Genomic DNA, 17,626 nt, shown 5'->3' with positions numbered 1-17,626 from the left:
CGCATGTTAACATATTTCAGCATGATACAAAAAACAATAACACCCATGCCCCTCCCCCAGCACACCCTGAAGCAATCCAATCCGGAAATAGCTAACCCACTGGGGCTATACCAAAAGCATCCTCCTGCACACTCTTACCCTGTTACCCATCTCTTTATCCATCGGGTGTTGTGTGTAGCAGCACTCACTCTACACCATCTCTCCATTGCAGTCATCATCCAGTCCTTGGGAACACTCGCCATCCATGGAGTCCCCTTCTCCAGGCAGGTGGTGAAGTATGTCCGACCAATCCCTGAGCTCTTCTTTTACCGTATCATCTGTGTAAACCTGCTTGAGACGGATCTCTACCGCTAGCACTCTCTCCTGCATGTCTCTCTGCCTTCTCTCCACTGTGGTGGGATTGCGACCCACCGTTTGGCCAGTAAAAGACCCAATTTTGTGAATTTATAATGCATTGCTCTCTTCTCGGGTCTGGGGATCAAGCTCACTAGGCGTTAGCTGGATACCCACCCTGTTACCCTCATCAGTTTCTCAGCCCCGTCTTCCCAGTATGTCCGTAAGATCCTACATGTCTAGGTCATGTGTACAAATGTTGCACTTGGTTCACCACATGTAGGACACTCCGATGACTGCTCGGGGTATACCCTGTATAGCCTAGCGGGGTCATATATGTCTGGTGCATGAAGTTGAAATGTGTAAGCTTAAACCTGGCATTACCTGCTGCCTCCTGCACTTGTGCACAAGCCAGTGCCCATTCCGTATTAATGAGTGGAGATTGCAGGTCAGTTTTCCACACCTGTAAGGCCTTGTTCAGTGGTGTCGGTTGATCTGCTGTCAGCATCTGAAACCAACCTGGAAATCAATTGTCTCCCCTGTCCACCCTCCAACAGTATCTCCAAGGGCTGGGACACCGGTGGTACATTCGGAAAGTCTGTTTAGATCGACCTTTGAGTGCCCTCTAGCTTTGCAAATTGTGGAAGCTGCTCAGCTGCAAGCCAAAGCTCTACCTGGCCTCCGCGAATGTAATGAATGTGTCTGCTGGGTAGAGATCCCCCAACAGGAGGCAGCCCCCCGCAGTCCTATCTCTATGTCATGACGTCTGAAATCTTTCTGTATGACTTTAGCTAGCCCAGTGGGAGGGATCTACTGAATGGTGGCTGCCTAAGGACTCAGTGTATTACCCTGTCCCACACCGCCGCGACGTGTGTCACTACCTCCGAAACATTAGCCAGTCGCCTACGACCTCACATTAGGCATTTAGGAAGCTTATCCGCGTTATCGAGATAAGAGCCTGAATTGGCTTAAGGTATCATGGTATCTGACATCAAATGCTTTTACTTTATGTAGTTATTCTCTAGGAGGAATGGGCAAAGAAAAAGGAGATTAATACCTAAAGCAGCTTACCCGAGGCCTATTTCTTCCCCACCTGTTCTGATGTTGCATCTCGGCATGCAGTGACAGAAGAGGTGAGTGCTTGTTTCTCACTGCTCACCGGCTGCGCACTTTATTCATTGCACCCAGTTAGTGCAGCCCAATAATCCCAAGGAAGTAGCGGTATTCTAAAATTAAAATCAAAAGATGCTTCCAAAGGAAAAACATTTAAAAAATCCAATTTGCAGAACAAATATGGCCAAATCTATAGTGATCACCCAGAGCAATAATTATTTTTTCCCCAGAAAACTCAATGTCATTTAGTATTAAATATACAAAAATTTGAAATCAGATTTTTTTCCTTTTCTTTTTTTATTTTTAACCTCTTTGCCGAGGCGCGAGTTCAGCCACGGGGCGGGCGGGTAGGGCTAGGGGGTGGGCATGGCGCTCCCTTACTCATGACGGCTCCACGCCGTCGTGAGTCATGGGCGGCCTGTGCTCATGACGGCATGGAGCCGTCATGACCCCACCCACTCACTAATTCGCCCGCACACGCGGGGAATTAGTGCCACGCAGGCGGAGCGTGGGCAGAGCGGCAGTTGATGACGGCTCCACGCCGTCATGAGCATACGCCGCCCGTGGCTCATGACGACGTGGAGCCGTCATGAGCATGGAATGGGTTAAAGAGCCCAATGGGGATATAAAGCCAGTACTCAGACAACACGAAACTAATACACAAAAACAAAACGGAAATATAGTGTGGTAGAAATGCATTCTGCTGTCAATTCAGAGGCATCCTACTCATACTGGTTATGTTGTCCAATGGAAAAGGCACATGGAAAGAAGTGAAAGCTAGAATAAGCGCAGACTTTTCAGTCTCAAATCATCAGGCATACCCAAGACCATCCTCAGTTTAAAAGGCTGCTATACATAGTATGTCTTCACTGAAAGATTCACCAGTTACCAGACAGGAGTATGAGACACATCATTATAAAGACCTCAAAAGCATTTTGAAGCGCCACATTTTAGGGGGTCTAATTCAAAATAATCGCCGATTCCAAAGTTTCACTAGTTTCGAAGTCTCAGGACTTTGTTGTCATATGTCTTGTTATGTTAATAACACTTCTATAGCTCACAATTACCATCGCTCTCCTAGTTCTTATCTAAGGGCTAGGATACTATATTGCATCAACTATTATGAAAACATCAATGTGGCCTTAAGTGCTACAGAGAAGACGCAGCCACTATGTAGGCAGAAAAGTCACAGCACACTCTGAACTGCGTAACTCTTGCGTACCTCTGCATTCGTAGCTTCATCTGTGCCAATGGCTGGTAAAGGCAAGCAGGGCAAGAGAGAGGTATGCCCACTTTCCATAGACCCCTCTCAGCTTGCAGTCCTGCGCTGATGCCTGGTGCCACAGACAGGGAACTGTCTTTGATGCAGTGGTGTGCTGACCCAGCAGAAGGATAGCCTGCAGTCAGATCACTACTTGCTTGTTATATATTATTGCAAGTGAAGAGTGATATTTTTTTTACTGCAGGAGCTTTCGAGTGTCACAATCCATCCTTAATAACAAAATAGTTGATAGGCTGTTATAGAGACAGTATGGAGCTTACAATCTGTGTAGAATCACTGTAAAAGTGAGGTTTTTCACCCTGACTTCCAAATTACAACATAAACACTGAAGCCTCATATTGTCAAGTCGCTGTTATTGACGGCTACTTTTCTGCAATACTATGAGGATTATCCCCCATGAGTCCTCACCTGAGAAGCGGTCACATGCATCCGCTGTGCAGGGGAAGAAGGGTCATGGAATGGCCTCCCATCCCTCTGTCTCGACCCTTGTCCTGTACATTCAAAACGATGTTTATCTGTTGTCCTGTCACCAACCCCTGCTGCCCATTGGTAACCCGCCCTCCCTTCTAAAAGAAAAAATTAAAATGCCGGTCAACCATCTTCCCTGACAGCACTTGCCATGAACCTTCTTACCTCGTCCAGTCCAGATAGTTTAAAAATCTGGTTTCCTGCCATTCTTCAGCACCCAAATGTTTTTTGACAAAACAAAATCCTGGTACCAGGCCACTCCCCTCAGACAGCCTCCTTTAGGCCTTCTCTCCCCACCCTTATCCAGTTATGTGGTCTCAGTGAGAAAACTTAGAGCTGGAATCGCCTGACATGCTATCAACTTGGAAAGTTCACACCTCTGTAGTCCGCCATATTTACAGACTGGTATCTGGGGATCACCAGTGTTAGAACACCAATTGCATTTCCCTGCATACTATTGGTGTACAGCGACCCTAGAGCGGCGAGGAATATATGGACATAGAAGAACAAGCTGTGGCCTATAACACTGGTTCAGGGCTTTTAACAATTGGTATAGTCTTCGTCAGCGGGCTATAAGGCAATAGTATCTCATACACATATTGCTGGGTTCTGTGTATCATATTGACTTAAGTGTTGCGAATAGTTTTGCTGGAGCAGAAGGACCCCAAATGCTGTGCTGAAGCCGATGAGGCCTGAGGTGGAAGCAGATGGTCCCTGAACCTTGTGCTGAAGCAGACGAAGCCCCAGCTCCATGCGAAGCCTATGAAACTCCATAGTGAAGCATATGAAACCCATGCTGAAGCTGATGATGCCCCATAGCGAAGCATATGAAACTATGAAGCTCCATAGTGAAACATATGAAACTATGAAGCTCCATAGTGAAGCATATGAAACTATGAAGCACCACGGCGAAGCATATGAAACCCATTCTGATGCTGATTAAGTTCCATAGTGAAGCATATGATGCTCGTGCTCAAGCTGATTTAGCCCAGCTGGAGAACTGCGGAATAGAGAAGGCAACATGGAGGCTTCTAGGATGTAATTAAATAGCTTCCTAAAATAAATGATCCTTCACAAATACCTTTCTCGCCAATGGTGTTCCTTGAAGAGGTTTAGGCTTGTAGGGGGAAAAGTTGTACAGATTTGTCTACCCGGATCACTCCTGTGGCGTTCTCGACATCCTTTAGACAATCCACCCGTTTAATTTTCACACACTAGCCACTAACCATTAGCAACCCCACCAAATCCTGACTCCCGGTTCCATTATAACCCTTAAACTTTTAAAAAGTGTTCATTTTTATCCTGGCTAGTGTGTATCTATAATTTAATTTTGTTGTAGAAATGTCATCACTATTGACGTGTATATCTGAGTAAGACATTGCATGTTTTAAGGCTTAGCAAAGAATGTATTATAGATTTATGCTTGCACTCTATCACAAAAAGAACAAATGATGGACGAAACTCAGATTTGTGACTGGGGTGAATGTTAGATTTGTAAAGCCTTCCATCCATCATCTGTTCTTTTTGCTTTTTTGCACTCTATAACCGCACGTAAATCATTTTCATTGAGCAAAGCTGATGCCTTTTCTTTACGCCCTGTCCCTGTAGGCAGGAATTCACTGATGCTCAGATAACTCCGAGTTTTAGTTCATGCAACTAGATCTAGTTATCACTGAATATCATGGTCATATTTCTTTGGGATCTAAATTGAATCCATAAATCTTTCGTCTCCACTGTCCGTACTCTTTGTTCTATTGATCTATTGATCTTGTACAAGAAGCTGTAGGCTTCCACGGGGCCTCAGTGCTCACCACTCAGCAGTTTTTGTCTGTGCCTCTGCAAGGGCAGGTAAATCACCATGAATAAATAGTTGCTGTACATTGTCACAAATGCCAAGAATGTCGGAGTGGGACAGCTGTATTTTGGAGTGCAATTAGAATATAATTATGAATCTGAGTATATGGCAGGCCCATGCACTTTTTATGTGGCCTTGCCTCCCTTACAGTACCCAAAAGCACCAATGCAGTTACTTACCTACTTGTAGCTAGTTCTGTAATGTGTCTTATGCCTCAGTCCAGACCCAAGGCACACTGCACACCACAGCTCTAAAACATCACTTCCGAATGTTTGCCTCGTTAGTAGCTCAATTTGGAAAATTCAGAACTATAACAGAAGTGACATCATGCACACTTTGAACCTGAGTTTTGAATAGCACTATGTGATCCCTCTCATTTAGTTAAGGATTGTGGAAGAACTAGTTAACCAGAGTTACAAGATAACACTAAAGAAATCGGGGAAGTTGGCGTCCAATCAGATGGGAGTCTCCTGAATCTGGTGTGGGTTGGTTGCAACCTTTTGCCTGTGTGAGGTTGTTGCATAGCAAGTCTTTAGGAAATTGCTGAGTCATAAATGGTTAGTTCCAGATCTCATGCTGGGTTTGAGGTCATTCACTAATCTAGGGCCCAGCACTGCCAAGGATTGGCTTCTACATTTCCATCTCTTGCTGGATCAGGTTAGGTGAATGATGGGGTGAGGTTTCTGGCTAGGGACAAGTTCTACACATATTTTGGCCTCTACCCCAGTAAACCTTGTTGACGGGACATACAATCTTGAATTTGATGCTGGCCTCCACTGGAAACCAAAGGGAAGATCGCAGAGCAGGCCCCATTTGCTCGCATCCATGGCGATTTAGGCACAGTCTGGCTTGCCTACCAGATTCTTTAGCCTTAGAGCGGCAATGAGGTTCTTTGAAAGGTCAATATAGGTGATGTTGAAGCGGTCCAGATACAGCATGATAAAGGCTCTTGTCTGCACCGTGTGATTAGTTTGGAGTAGTAGAAGGAGTTTGCTGAGACCTTAGAGCTTCAGTTTGTTACCTTTAACCACTGAGATGACCTAGAGAGTGAATGACAGTTCAAAAAGAAATAGTATCCATAAGTTCCTGGCTGTTTGGTAGTTTGATAGGTGGTGTCCCAGACCTTTGGACCAGTCTAAAAGTGGGGAGCAAGGCTCCATTCACAGCAAAACTAGGATTGTTTTTGCTTCACTGCTGCAAAGGGCACGCTTCTTCGCCCAGTGAGCTCCTGGTTCACGTATTAAGGACTATTGGTGGGATAGTCCAGACAGTTGGTGAACTGGAAGTGAATTTATGTGTCATCCCCATATATTTGGAGTACGACTCTGTCTGGCTAGTGTCTAGGCTGGGGTGGAATGTGAATGTAGAACATCAATCAAGAGTGGGTCGCTTATTGGAAAACAGGACACTGAATGTATGGATGATTCAGAAGGTCCCATCCTAACATTTAGGCTGCTACTGGAAATAAATACCTGATCCAGGACAGAGCAGGACTTTTTGTTTGTGCGTGCCGTTCCAGCCTTTGCACCAGGGTTGTGTGATTGTGGACAGTGTTGTTAGGCATAGGGATGTTAATAATCTTTGTCTGGTGACAGGAACAAACATCTGTCAACTAAAGGCAACAAAAACTAAAGGTATGCTGATTCAAACAATTAGGTGCCATATTGGTGAAACCACAGTGAATACTAAACCCTTCACAGTAGCTGTAAGTGGCTACATAGGGTAGAACTCGGTGCCCCTAAAAACTCCTATCCTAGGATGTAGGTGTAAGCACCCCACAACTGTCTGTCCTCAGGGGTCTGGGGTGTGCTCTTCGATAATAGGCAAACCTCGGAAGTTGTGAGTTGTGGTTGTTCACTAACCATTGTCGAGTGCATCCCTTTGTGAAGAAGTACTGATGCCTTTTTCGTAGCCATGAAGGGGCATTTCGTCATCCAAAATACTGCGCTCAGCTTCGCAGCCTGCTTTTCGTTTAGCCTAAACAATGGGAGCAGAGTGGCGGGAGAACACGGGAGCATGTACACACTTCTCTCGGGTGAGTGACCATGTAATGCTCAAACAAGTAACAGGAGAGAGGACGCAGGTATGCAGCAGGGTGCCGGAGAACAGAGGTGCGAGTGTTGTCGCTCTCCCGTGGGGGCCTCAAGACACCCCTCTTTCAGCAGGAATGCGTGGCATTGGGCCAGGATTCTAGGGGGCTGCGTGGGCGGAACCGATTGCAAATATTCTGAATTGCCTTTTGAAACCTAAACCTACTTCTCTGTATGTCAGGAGGCCAAAAAACAGGAAAACCAAGTTTAGAGTTGAATACTCTTTGTATTCCAATCACAAAAAGCTTATACATTAGCAAACGTTTTGTGAAAAAGATTTAGCTATACATTTCTTCTTTAATGGCTCTCGTATAAATCGCTACCAGAAGTGCCACTTGTTTTTTTCCGTATTTATGTGTTCTTGCTCTCTACACTGTGCAGCATATAATAGTCATATGCCTTAGGAGAATGTATTTTAGTTTCAAGGCTTGATTTTAATCTTTCAGGTATGATGACCCTGTCCGCTCGTCAGAAAGTGAAGATCGTTCTTTTGGAAGGAGTCACCTGTGAGCAGTGTTGAGGTAAGGCGCGCCCTGTTTCCTGGTGTTTTGTTATGTTGTCATTCACACGCGCTTTCTGCTGGTGTGGCACCCAGCTTGGAGCTGAGGGGTGTTGGCCCCACTCTGTTCAGTGCCCTACTTTGCCACCGCTAATTCGTGATAAGGCAGAAAACCATAGCCCTCGATGTTGTTATAAAATCAGAGAATGGCCCCGCGTCACATCTGTGACCTGAGCACCACAAAAGCTTCTGCTGAGCCCGCCACTGATGAGCTGGGCCCACTGATTGGAGGTGGACTTGTGTGACTTCTGTGAGCATCTTCAAAGTGTACAAGTCAATCAGGTTACACTGGCGTTTGATAGGGACTGCCACAGGTCTGATTTGCCTGTTCTTTTTTGCAAATTGTATACTCTGCTGACCCGGACTGTGCCGTGACTGTTCTCATGGCGTCCTGGTAGGATCTTTGACTACAGCCACCAGGGGAGGACAAGGAACCCAGAATACATCCTCTCTATAGTAGTTAGTAACCACAAGTAACTTGGGTGGACACCAACACGGGAGCAGCCCTATAATGAGCCGGCCATCTCAGGCTGGGTAATGGTGTTCATCATCAAGAAATACTTTCCTCAAACTATATAGATGAAGTCTGTCCTGGTAGGATCATCAGCCTTGTGACCTTTAAGTGTGCCTTTTGATATATTTGGTAGTTTTTTTCAGGTGGCAGCGCCAATCACCTTGAGATATTTTTTCCCATTACCCAATGTACTTTTCGAAGAGATGCTAATACTGTTATGCTGTGCTTGTGTGGAAGGGCTTGTTGTGTTGCAACATCATTGTACGTGAAAGCTCGGTTGCCCTACGTGTGGTTGCACATTGCATGATTTTCAGGCTCTCCACTTACTATGTTGAACCCATTTAAATTCAGTAATTAAGCTTAAATTTAAAATAGTCTTACATGGAAATCCTGAACAAGATGGCGTGAATGCGGCCTCTCTTGACATTTTGTGTGAATTTTTGCTTTGTAGACTGCACCTCGCTTGCCTCAAAGGCATGCGAAATTAAAAAGTTCTACAAACTTGTCCATATCAGCAGCACTTCCTCCTCCCCCTTGGTTTTTGTTTGTTCTGTTATATTGGTCTACACTTTGAAACTCTCCAAGCAAGTAGCTCACAGCAACTCTTTTTAAATTCTAATATAACCCACAGAAATGTAATTCATTGTAATGGAATTGTCCTGGTCTGCAAATGTCTTCATCTTGTATTGTGGCCAGGCAGCTGGTACCCTTTGAAGTTGGCAAGGATTAGGTGAGATGTGGGTGCTTGCCTTCTTTCCACTGCAGATGTACCTCAAATGTTTTGCCTATTTGGAGGGTCTAGGAGTAGAGCTTTGTATTACTTCCCCATTGGCTGAGCAGAGTGTGATTCTTCAAACCGCTCAGTAACAATGTGAACGTCAGCTCTGAGGAAATGCCTGTGAGAGGCCAGCATTTTTGTTACCTGAGAAGTCGTTTTCTGTTTAGTGATGCGAACGCAAAGGCATGCACTAGCATGCTGCTTGGTGGCTCTGAGCCTGCCAGCGACAAGCCCTAGCCTTGCAGATCGCACTTACCATGTCCCATTGGGTATATGTGTCTTGATATCAAAAGCGGATGTCCATCAGACCATCAGTTAATTTGAGATCTATGCCTATTTGATGCTGGTCTCAGTGGTTACATAGTACCTGGGCATAGTGTGAAAGGGGGAGGGGAGGTTACTTGTCAGAGAGATCTTTGTGAACATGCATAGCACGACCAATAATTTTAAATAACATGACATATGACATTAATGTGAATATAGTTACAGATGCCTTTAAAATGGAAAATTATAAAAAATGTAATATGCAGGCGGAATCACAGTTAAAGATAATTGGAGATTTTTTTAATGAAGAGTTTTTCAATGAAAACAATCTGCCTGCCGGAGCAAGGGGCCGGGTGTGCAGTGCAAGAGGTGACATGTCGCAGACGACTGCTTCGGTGACAGCAGGTCCGACTATGCAGGCAGGTGGAAAAGAATGTAGACATGTTTCAGCAAAAAGAATTAATGACAGCTGGTCTCTTAGCAGGACAGGCGTTGTTATCAAATCTGATACAATGTAAACGCTTCCAAGAAAGAAATAGCGGTGAGAACCAAAAACAATACCCTGGAGTCTGTGACGAAATTATGCATATTGTTCATGGTTAATAATACCCAACAATTGTACTAGGGTAAAGCTGTGTCGCTTGGTTCAGTGGCTTGTGGGGGACTGTGTAGCTAAGAGTGGTTTGCTTTGGAGAGGGGAATAAATGTGCCATGCATAGACTCGTGAGATCTCTGCTGGAAACCCGACCCCTGGGCCTCGGAAATTCCCTGTTTAAAACCCCTTGAGAGTGGTGTCAGCAGTTAAGTGTTGTAAGGCATGTAAATGAATAAAGTGGCCACCCGTGATGGAGAAAAAAAATGTCCCCTTTACCCAGCCCTGCATCTCTCAGTACCAACAATAGGCATTCTGGAATGTTGTTTTGTTTGATGAGGTCTGCGCGGGACCTTTCTAGGACACCCCCCGCGCCGCACGGCCACCGGCTGCTGCGTGCACCTCCCGCCTGCCTGCCTCGTTGCTCCAGCTACCGCCGTCTGACCACGCCCCCTTCCCGAGCGGCGTGGTCTGTGCTCCTGTGCCCCGCTGTCCTGCCGTGTGCCCCTCTGCATTATTGTGTACTGCTGTTTAATTGTCATTGTTGTTAATTTGTTGTACCTGTAATAGTCATTTTGTCCCTGTTTCCAGTTTTCTCGCTCCCCGTGTAATCCCTGCCCGCTCCCCGCTTCCCGCCACCGCCGCTGACCACGCCCCCTTTTTCTTTGTGTACCCTCCCCGCTCTCGCCTCCCAGCTGCTCCGCCCTCCCTCGCACTTGGCCATATATGGCGACCGTGCGACGCAGGTGAGTGTGACCTTTCTAGGACACCCCCCGCGCCGCACGGCCACCGGCTGCTGCGTGCACCTCCCGCCTGCCTGCCTCGTTGCTCCAGCTACCGCCGTCTGACCACGCCCCCTTCCCGAGCAGCGTGGTCTGTGCTCCTGTGCCCCGCTGTCCTGCCGTGTGCCCCTCTGCATTATTGTGTACTGCTGTTTAATTGCCATTGTTGTTAATTTGTTGTACCTGTAATAGTCATTTTGTCCCTGTTTCCAGTTTTCTCGCTCCCCCGTGTAATCCCTGCCCGCTCCCCGCTTCCCGCCACCGCCGCTGACCACGCCCCCTTTTTCTTTGTGTACCCTCCCCGCTCCCGCCTCCCAGCTGCTCCGCCCTCCCTCGCACTTCGCCATATATGGCAACCGTGCAAACGCGCAGCGGTCACGCGCAGCGGGCGCGCCGATTGTGCGCCGAAGGCGCGCCAAAGGTAAGCCCGTCTGCGCCCGTCCGCGCCTGGACTGCGCCCAGGGCCAGGACCCCTGGCCCCCACCGACGGAAGACGACCCGACTGTCCTACAGCGCCACCGAACTCATCGCACTCAACACCGACGGAATCCCCGGATGCCACCAAGCCACCCCGAAGCACACCCACGGACCCTTCAGCTGCCACGCCTGCAAGTTCACCTGCATCCGGACCTGCCCTGCACCAGCACCCACCAAGCCGAACACCAGCAGCAACCACCTCAAGTGCATCCTGCTCAACACCCGCTCCGTCCACAGACACGCCATCGAACTCTGGAACCTCCTCGACACCACATCTCCAGACGTTGCCTTCCTCACGGAAACATGGATGAACGCCTCCTCAGCGCCCGACATCGCCATCGCCATCCCAGAGGGCTACAAGATCACCCGGAGGGACCGCACCGCCAACCAGACGGGAGGAGGCATCGCCATCATCCACAGGGACACCATCCGCATCACGACCAACACCGACGACACCCTAACCACCGCCGAACACCTGCACTTCCAGATCCACACCGACCCGAGGACCACCCTCAGAGGCACCCTGATCTACCGACCCCCGGGACCACGCACACAATTCAGCGAGGACATCGCCGACTTCATCAGCCCGCTGGCCCTCCCCTCCGCTGACTACATCCTCCTGGGGGACCTCAACTTCCACCTGGAGAACAACAGCGACCGCAACACCATCACCCTGCTCGCCAACCTCGGACTCAAGCAGCTGGTGTCCACCCCCACCCACCTAGCCGGACACACACTCAACGCCGTCTTCTCATCCAGCAAAGACATCGCCTTCAGCCACGCCACAGTACTCCACTGGACGGACCACAGCTGCGTCCACTTCACCTTCAAAAGAACGACGATCCAACACCACCAGCAACAGGTTGCCTGAAGAAGCTGGAACAAGATCACAGCCGACCAGCTCACCGCTTCCCTGAGCCAGCACCCTCCTGCCAGCTCAGCGAACCCCAGCCAGGCCGCCGACAACCTCACGAAGTGGATCAGCAACTGCGCGGACGAACTCGCCCCTCTGAGGATCCCGCCCAGCAGACCCGGCAGCAAAAAAGCCCCATGGTTCACCGACGAACTCAAGAGCTCCAAGAAGAACTGCCGAGCCCTCGAGAAAGTCTGGAGAAGGGAACCAACACTGGACAACATGACCACCCTCAAGCTTGCCACCCGGAAGCACCACCAACTGATCCGCGCCACCAAGAAAACTGCATACAAGGACCGGCTGGACAACAACGCACACAACTGCAAGGAACTCTTCAACATCGTGAAAGAGCTCTCCAACCCCAACGCCGGAAACAACGACATCACCCCTTCGCAAGACCTCTGCAACTCCCTCGCCTCCTACTTCCACAACAAGATCGCGGACATACACAACAGCTTCAGCATCCGACCGACGCACGCCACGACCGCAGCAACACCACCCACCACCACCCTACGCGCCTGGAATCCGATCAGCACCGAAGACACCGTCCGCACAATGAACTCCGTCCACTCCGGATCTCCGACCGACCCCTGCCCTCACCACGTCTTCAACAAGGCCGACGCTGTCATCGCACCCCACCTGCCGGACATTATCAACACCTCCTTCGACACCGCCACCTTCCCTGAGAGCTGGAAGCACGCCGAACTCCGCGCTCTACTCAAGAAACCTACAGCGGACCCCACCGAACTCAAGAATTACCGCCCCATCTCGCTCCTCCCGTTCCCGGCCAAAGTCATCGAGAAGACCGTCAACAAACAGCTGGCCGCCTTCCTCGAGACGAATGGATCCCTCGACCCCTCACAGTCTGGCTTCCGAGCCAACCACAGCACCGAGACCGCCCTCATCGCTGCCACCGACGACATCCGAGCCCTGATGGACAACGGAGAAACAGCGGCCCTCATCCTCCTCGACCTCTCCGCGGCATTCGACACTGTCTGCCACCGCACCCTAGTGCAGCGCCTCAGCAACGTCGGAATCCAGGAGAAGGCACTGGAATGGATCACCTCCTTCCTCGACGGAAGAACACAGAGAGTCCGCCTACCACCGTACAAGTCAGATGCCACCGAAGTCATCTGCGGCGTCCCTCAAGGATCCTCGCTGAGTCCCACCCTCTTCAACGTCTACATGAGCCCCCTCGCGGTTATCGCACGTCAACACAGCCTCAACATAATCTCCTACGCCGACGACACCCAGCTGATCCTCTCCCTGACCAACGACCCCGCCGCCGCCAGAGCCAACCTGCACGAAGGGATGAAAGATGTAGCCGAGTGGATGACGACCAGCCGCCTGAAACTGAACTCAGACAAGATGGAGGTCCTCATCCTGGGCTCCTCGCCCTCCGCCTGGGACGACTCCTGGTGGCCCCCCGCCCTGGGCACCGCACCCAAACCGACGGACCACGCACGCAACCTGGGCTTCATCCTGGACTCCTCCCTCTCCATGACCAGACAAGTCAACGTCGTCTCCTCGTCATGCTTCAACATCCTGCGCATGCTACGGAAGATCTTCTGGTGGATCCCCACCGAGACCAGGAAGACTGTCACCCAGGCCCTCGTCACCAGCCGACTGGACTACGGCAACGCCCTCTACGCCGGAACCACCGCCAAGCTCCAGAAGAGACTCCAGCGGATCCAAAACGCCTCAGCCAGACTCATCCTCGACATCCCACGAAACAGCCACATCTCCGGACATCTGAGAGACCTGCATTGGCTCCCCGTCAACAAAAGAATCACCTTCCGTCTCCTCACCCACGCACACAAAGCCCTACACGATCAAGGCCCGAGCTACCTCAACAACCGTATCAACTTCTACGCTCCCAAACGCCACCTCCGATCAGCCAGCCACGCCTTCGCCGCCGTCCCCCGCATCCGAAGAGCGACAACAGGAGGAAGGTCCTTCTCCTACCTGGCCGCCAAGACCTGGAACTCCCTCCCGACCGACCTGCGCCTGACCCAAGACCACCTCTCCTTCAGGAAGAAGCTCAAGACCTGGCTGTTCGAGCAGTAACGGCACCCCCCCCCCCCCCCCCCAAGCGCCTTGAGACCCTACGGGTAAGTAGTGCGCTCTATAAATGTCCTTGATTGATTGATTTGAGATCTGTTGTGACATCATTCAAGATGCTGAAAATGGCGTGGCGGTATTGATACAGACAGACAGGCTGGTGTGTGTGATGGTGGTGTATCGCTATGGTAATTTTTTGGAGCCAGACGATTGAGTAGAAATGCTTTATTGAAATAATACTTCACCCACGACGGGCAGCGACCGGCCGGCTCAGAACCCAGGGGAAACTTACCACCGCCTATCACTCGCAGCCAGCATGGGCCTTACATTTAAATATATACACTTTTGAACATCACCATGCCGCGGTGTGACTCATAGGTGCTAAAGGGTCACAAGCCACACCACCATATACTACACTCGCCTGCTTTTGTTTTGTAATAAAATCCTAGCCACTATTAAACAGAGTATAGGTATACCCATACCGGTAGATTCCCTAGCAGTACTGGCTCTGAAACCACGAGCATGGAAAATAAGAACTCAGAGAGCTATAATGTAATCTATCAATTGTTTCTGGCGACTACAACGAGTAGTTGCCAGGAAGTATGGGATGAATTGGCTATGGAGAGGTTGTCTGCTAAGGATTAATTCAAAGGTGTGTGCAACTAGTGGTAATGCATATTACCTAGCAGGATCTACAACTGGGTCCTGTCAGATTGGGGTGTTTAGGACTAAAATGATCAAATTTACACGTCAAGTCAAGTCAAGTCAAATAATTTATATAGCGCGCTACATACCCAGAGGGTCTCAAGGCGCTTTAGGAAGAGTGGGGAATTACTTGTCGAATATCCAAGTTTTAAGTTGCTTTCTGAATGCTAGGTGGTTCTGAGTGAGGCGAAGGTGAATGGGGAGTGAGTTCCAGGTTTTAGCTGCCAGGTAGGGGAAGGATCTTCCTCCCATGGTGGTTTTGTTGATGCGGGGTACGGCAGCAAGGGCTTGGTTCGAGGAGCGTAGCTGGCGGGAGGGGGTGTAGAAGGAAAGTCGTGTGTTGAGGCATTCGGGTCCGAGTTTGTAAAGTGCTTTGTGTGCGTGCGTTAAGAGGCGGAATGTTATTCTCTTATCGACGGGGAGCCAGTGGAGGTTTTTCAGGTGACTAGAAATGTGGTCTTTACGCGGGATGTCTAGTATGAGTCTGGCTGAAGCGTTCTGGATGCGTTGGAGTTTTTCTGAAGTTTTGCGGTGGTACCGGCGTATAGGGTGTTACCGTAGTCCAGTCGGCTCGTGACCAGTGCGTGGGTGACAGTTTTTCTAGTTTCGGTGGGGATCCAGCGAAATGTTTTTTTGAGCATGCGAAGAATGTTGAAGCACGATGATGAAACGGCGTTGACTTGTCTGTTCATCGAGAGTGAGGAGTCCAGGATGATGCCCAGGTTCCGTGCGTGGTCCGTCGGGATGGGTGCTTTTCCAAGGGCCTCTGGCCACCAAGAGTCATCCCAGGCGGAAGGGGAGGTGCCTAAGATAAGGACTTCTGTTTTGTCTGAGTTCAGTTTTAGACGGCTGTGTTTCATCCACTCGGCTACTTCTTTCATTCCTTCATGTAGGTTGGTTTTGGCGGTGTTCGGGTCTTGGGTGAGTGAGAGGATCAGTAGAGTGTCATCAGCGTAGGAGATGATGTTGAGGTTGTGTTGGCGTGCGATGGTCGCGAGGGGGCTCATGTATACGTTGAAGAGAGTGGGGCTGAGTGACGATCCTTGTGGTACGCCGCAAATGACTTCAGTGGCTTCTGACTTGAATGGTGGAAGGCGGACTCTCTGAGTTCTTCCGGTAAGAAACGAGGTGATCCAATCCAGTGCTTTTCCTTGGATTCCGATGTTTCTGAGGCGTTGTAGGAGGGTGTTATGACAGACTGTATCGAAGGCTGCGGAGAGGTCAAGGAGGATGAGGGCGACTGTGTCTCCATTGTCCAGTAGGGTTCGAATGTCGTCTTTTGCTGCGATGAGTGCGGTCTCAGTGCTGTCTTTTGCTCGGAAGCCGGACTGTGAGGAGTCGAGGGATTTGTTGGTTTCGAGGAAGGCGGCGAGCTGGCTGTTGACGGCTTTCTCGATGACTTTGGCCGGGAATGGTAGGAGCGAGATGGGGCGGTAGTTTTTGAGGTCGGTGGGGTCAGCTGTGGGTTTTTTCAGAAGGGCGCTGAGTTCGGCGTGTTTCCAGCTTTCCGGGAAGGTGGCAGAGTTGAGGGAGCAGTTGATGACGTCTCGGAGGTGTGGTGCTATGATGGAGTCAGCTTTGTTGAAGATATGGTGAGGGCATGGGTCTGTGGGGGATCCTGAGTGGATGGAGTTCATCAGGCGGATAGTGTCCTCAGTGGAGATTGGGTTCCAATCAGTAAGGATGTTCAAGGGGGGTGAGGGTACGGCAGAAGGTTGGGTGGGTTGGTCTCCGTGTTGGTTGTCGAAGCTGTTGTGGATGTCTGCGATATTGTTGTGGAAGAACGAGGCAAGGGAGTCGCAGAGGGTTTGAGAGGGAGTGATGTCGTTGGAGTTGGCTGAGGGGTTGGTAAATTCTTTGACGATGTTGAATAATTCCTTGCTGTTGTGGGCGTTGTTGTCTAGACGGTCTTTAAGTGCAGCTTTCTTGGCAGTCCGGATCAGTTGGTGGTGTGTGCGGGTGGCGTTTTTGAGGGCGTCCTTGGTGCTGGTGTTTGGGTCTTTTTTCCAGGCCTTCACAAGGGAGCGACAGAGTTTCTTGGATGTCTTAAGATCATCGTTGAACCAGGGAGCGTTTTTGCTGCCTAGTTTGATTTGACGTTTTTTCAAAGGTGCTAGGTTGTCGGCGCTATTGGTTAGCCATTGAGTGAGGTTAGTGGCTGCTTGGTTGGCGTTCGAAAAGTGGGCCGGGGGGTTTTGAAGAAGCGATGAGGTGATCTGGTCGATGGTGATTTTGTTCCAGTTTCTTCGCAAAGTGGGTTGAGGAAGGTTGTGGGTTGTGGTCTTTTTGTAGACAAAGTGAACACAGCTGTGGTCCGTCCAATGGAGAACTGTGGTGTGACTGAAGGAGATATGTTTGCTGGAGGTGAAGATGGGGTCGAGTGTGTGGCCTGCGTAGTGAGTGGGGGTGTTAACAAGTTGTTTGAGTCCGAGGTTGGCCAGATTGTCCAGAAGGGTGGTGGCGTTACTGTCGTTGCTCTTTTCCAGGTGAAAATTGAGGTCTCCCAGTAGTATGTAGTACTCGGAGGGGAGGGCGTGTGGGGTGATAAAGTCAGTGATGTCTTCACTGAATTGTGCACGGGGTCCTGGTGGCCTGTAGAGGAGGGTGCCTCGGAGTGTGGTCTTGGGGTCGGTGTGGATCTGGAAGTGAAGGTGTTCGGCGCTAGCGAGGTTGGCGTCTGCGCTGGTTGAGATGCGGATGGAATTCTTATGGGCGATTGCGATGCCTCCTCCTGTTTGCTTGTTGCGGTCCTTACGGATGATCTTGTAGCCTTCCGGGATGGCAATGGTGATGTCTGGGGCTGAGGATGCGTTCATCCATGTTTCTGTTAGGAAGGCGAC

At 49.8% G+C, this 17,626-nt stretch overlaps 1 protein-coding gene across 2 annotated transcripts in view; it reads left to right on the top strand.

Annotated features, from left to right (window-relative positions):
• The window catches only part of TLN2 (talin 2), a 1,508,116-nt gene that overhangs the window by 648,482 nt on the left and 842,008 nt on the right, over positions 1-17,626 (top strand). For both annotated transcript variants that reach the window (XM_078684194.1, XM_078684193.1), the window contains exon 5: positions 7,588-7,662. The gene's annotated coding sequence lies outside the window, so the exon portion shown is untranslated. The remainder of the gene's footprint in view (positions 1-7,587; positions 7,663-17,626) is intronic.

This window comes from Lissotriton helveticus, chromosome 3_2, assembly GCF_964261635.1.
Source record: "Lissotriton helveticus chromosome 3_2, aLisHel1.1, whole genome shotgun sequence".
Lineage (NCBI taxonomy): Eukaryota > Metazoa > Chordata > Amphibia > Caudata > Salamandridae > Lissotriton > Lissotriton helveticus.
The sequence above is the reverse complement of the archived record's forward strand: the minus strand, read 5'-3'. Positions and strand labels throughout refer to the sequence as shown.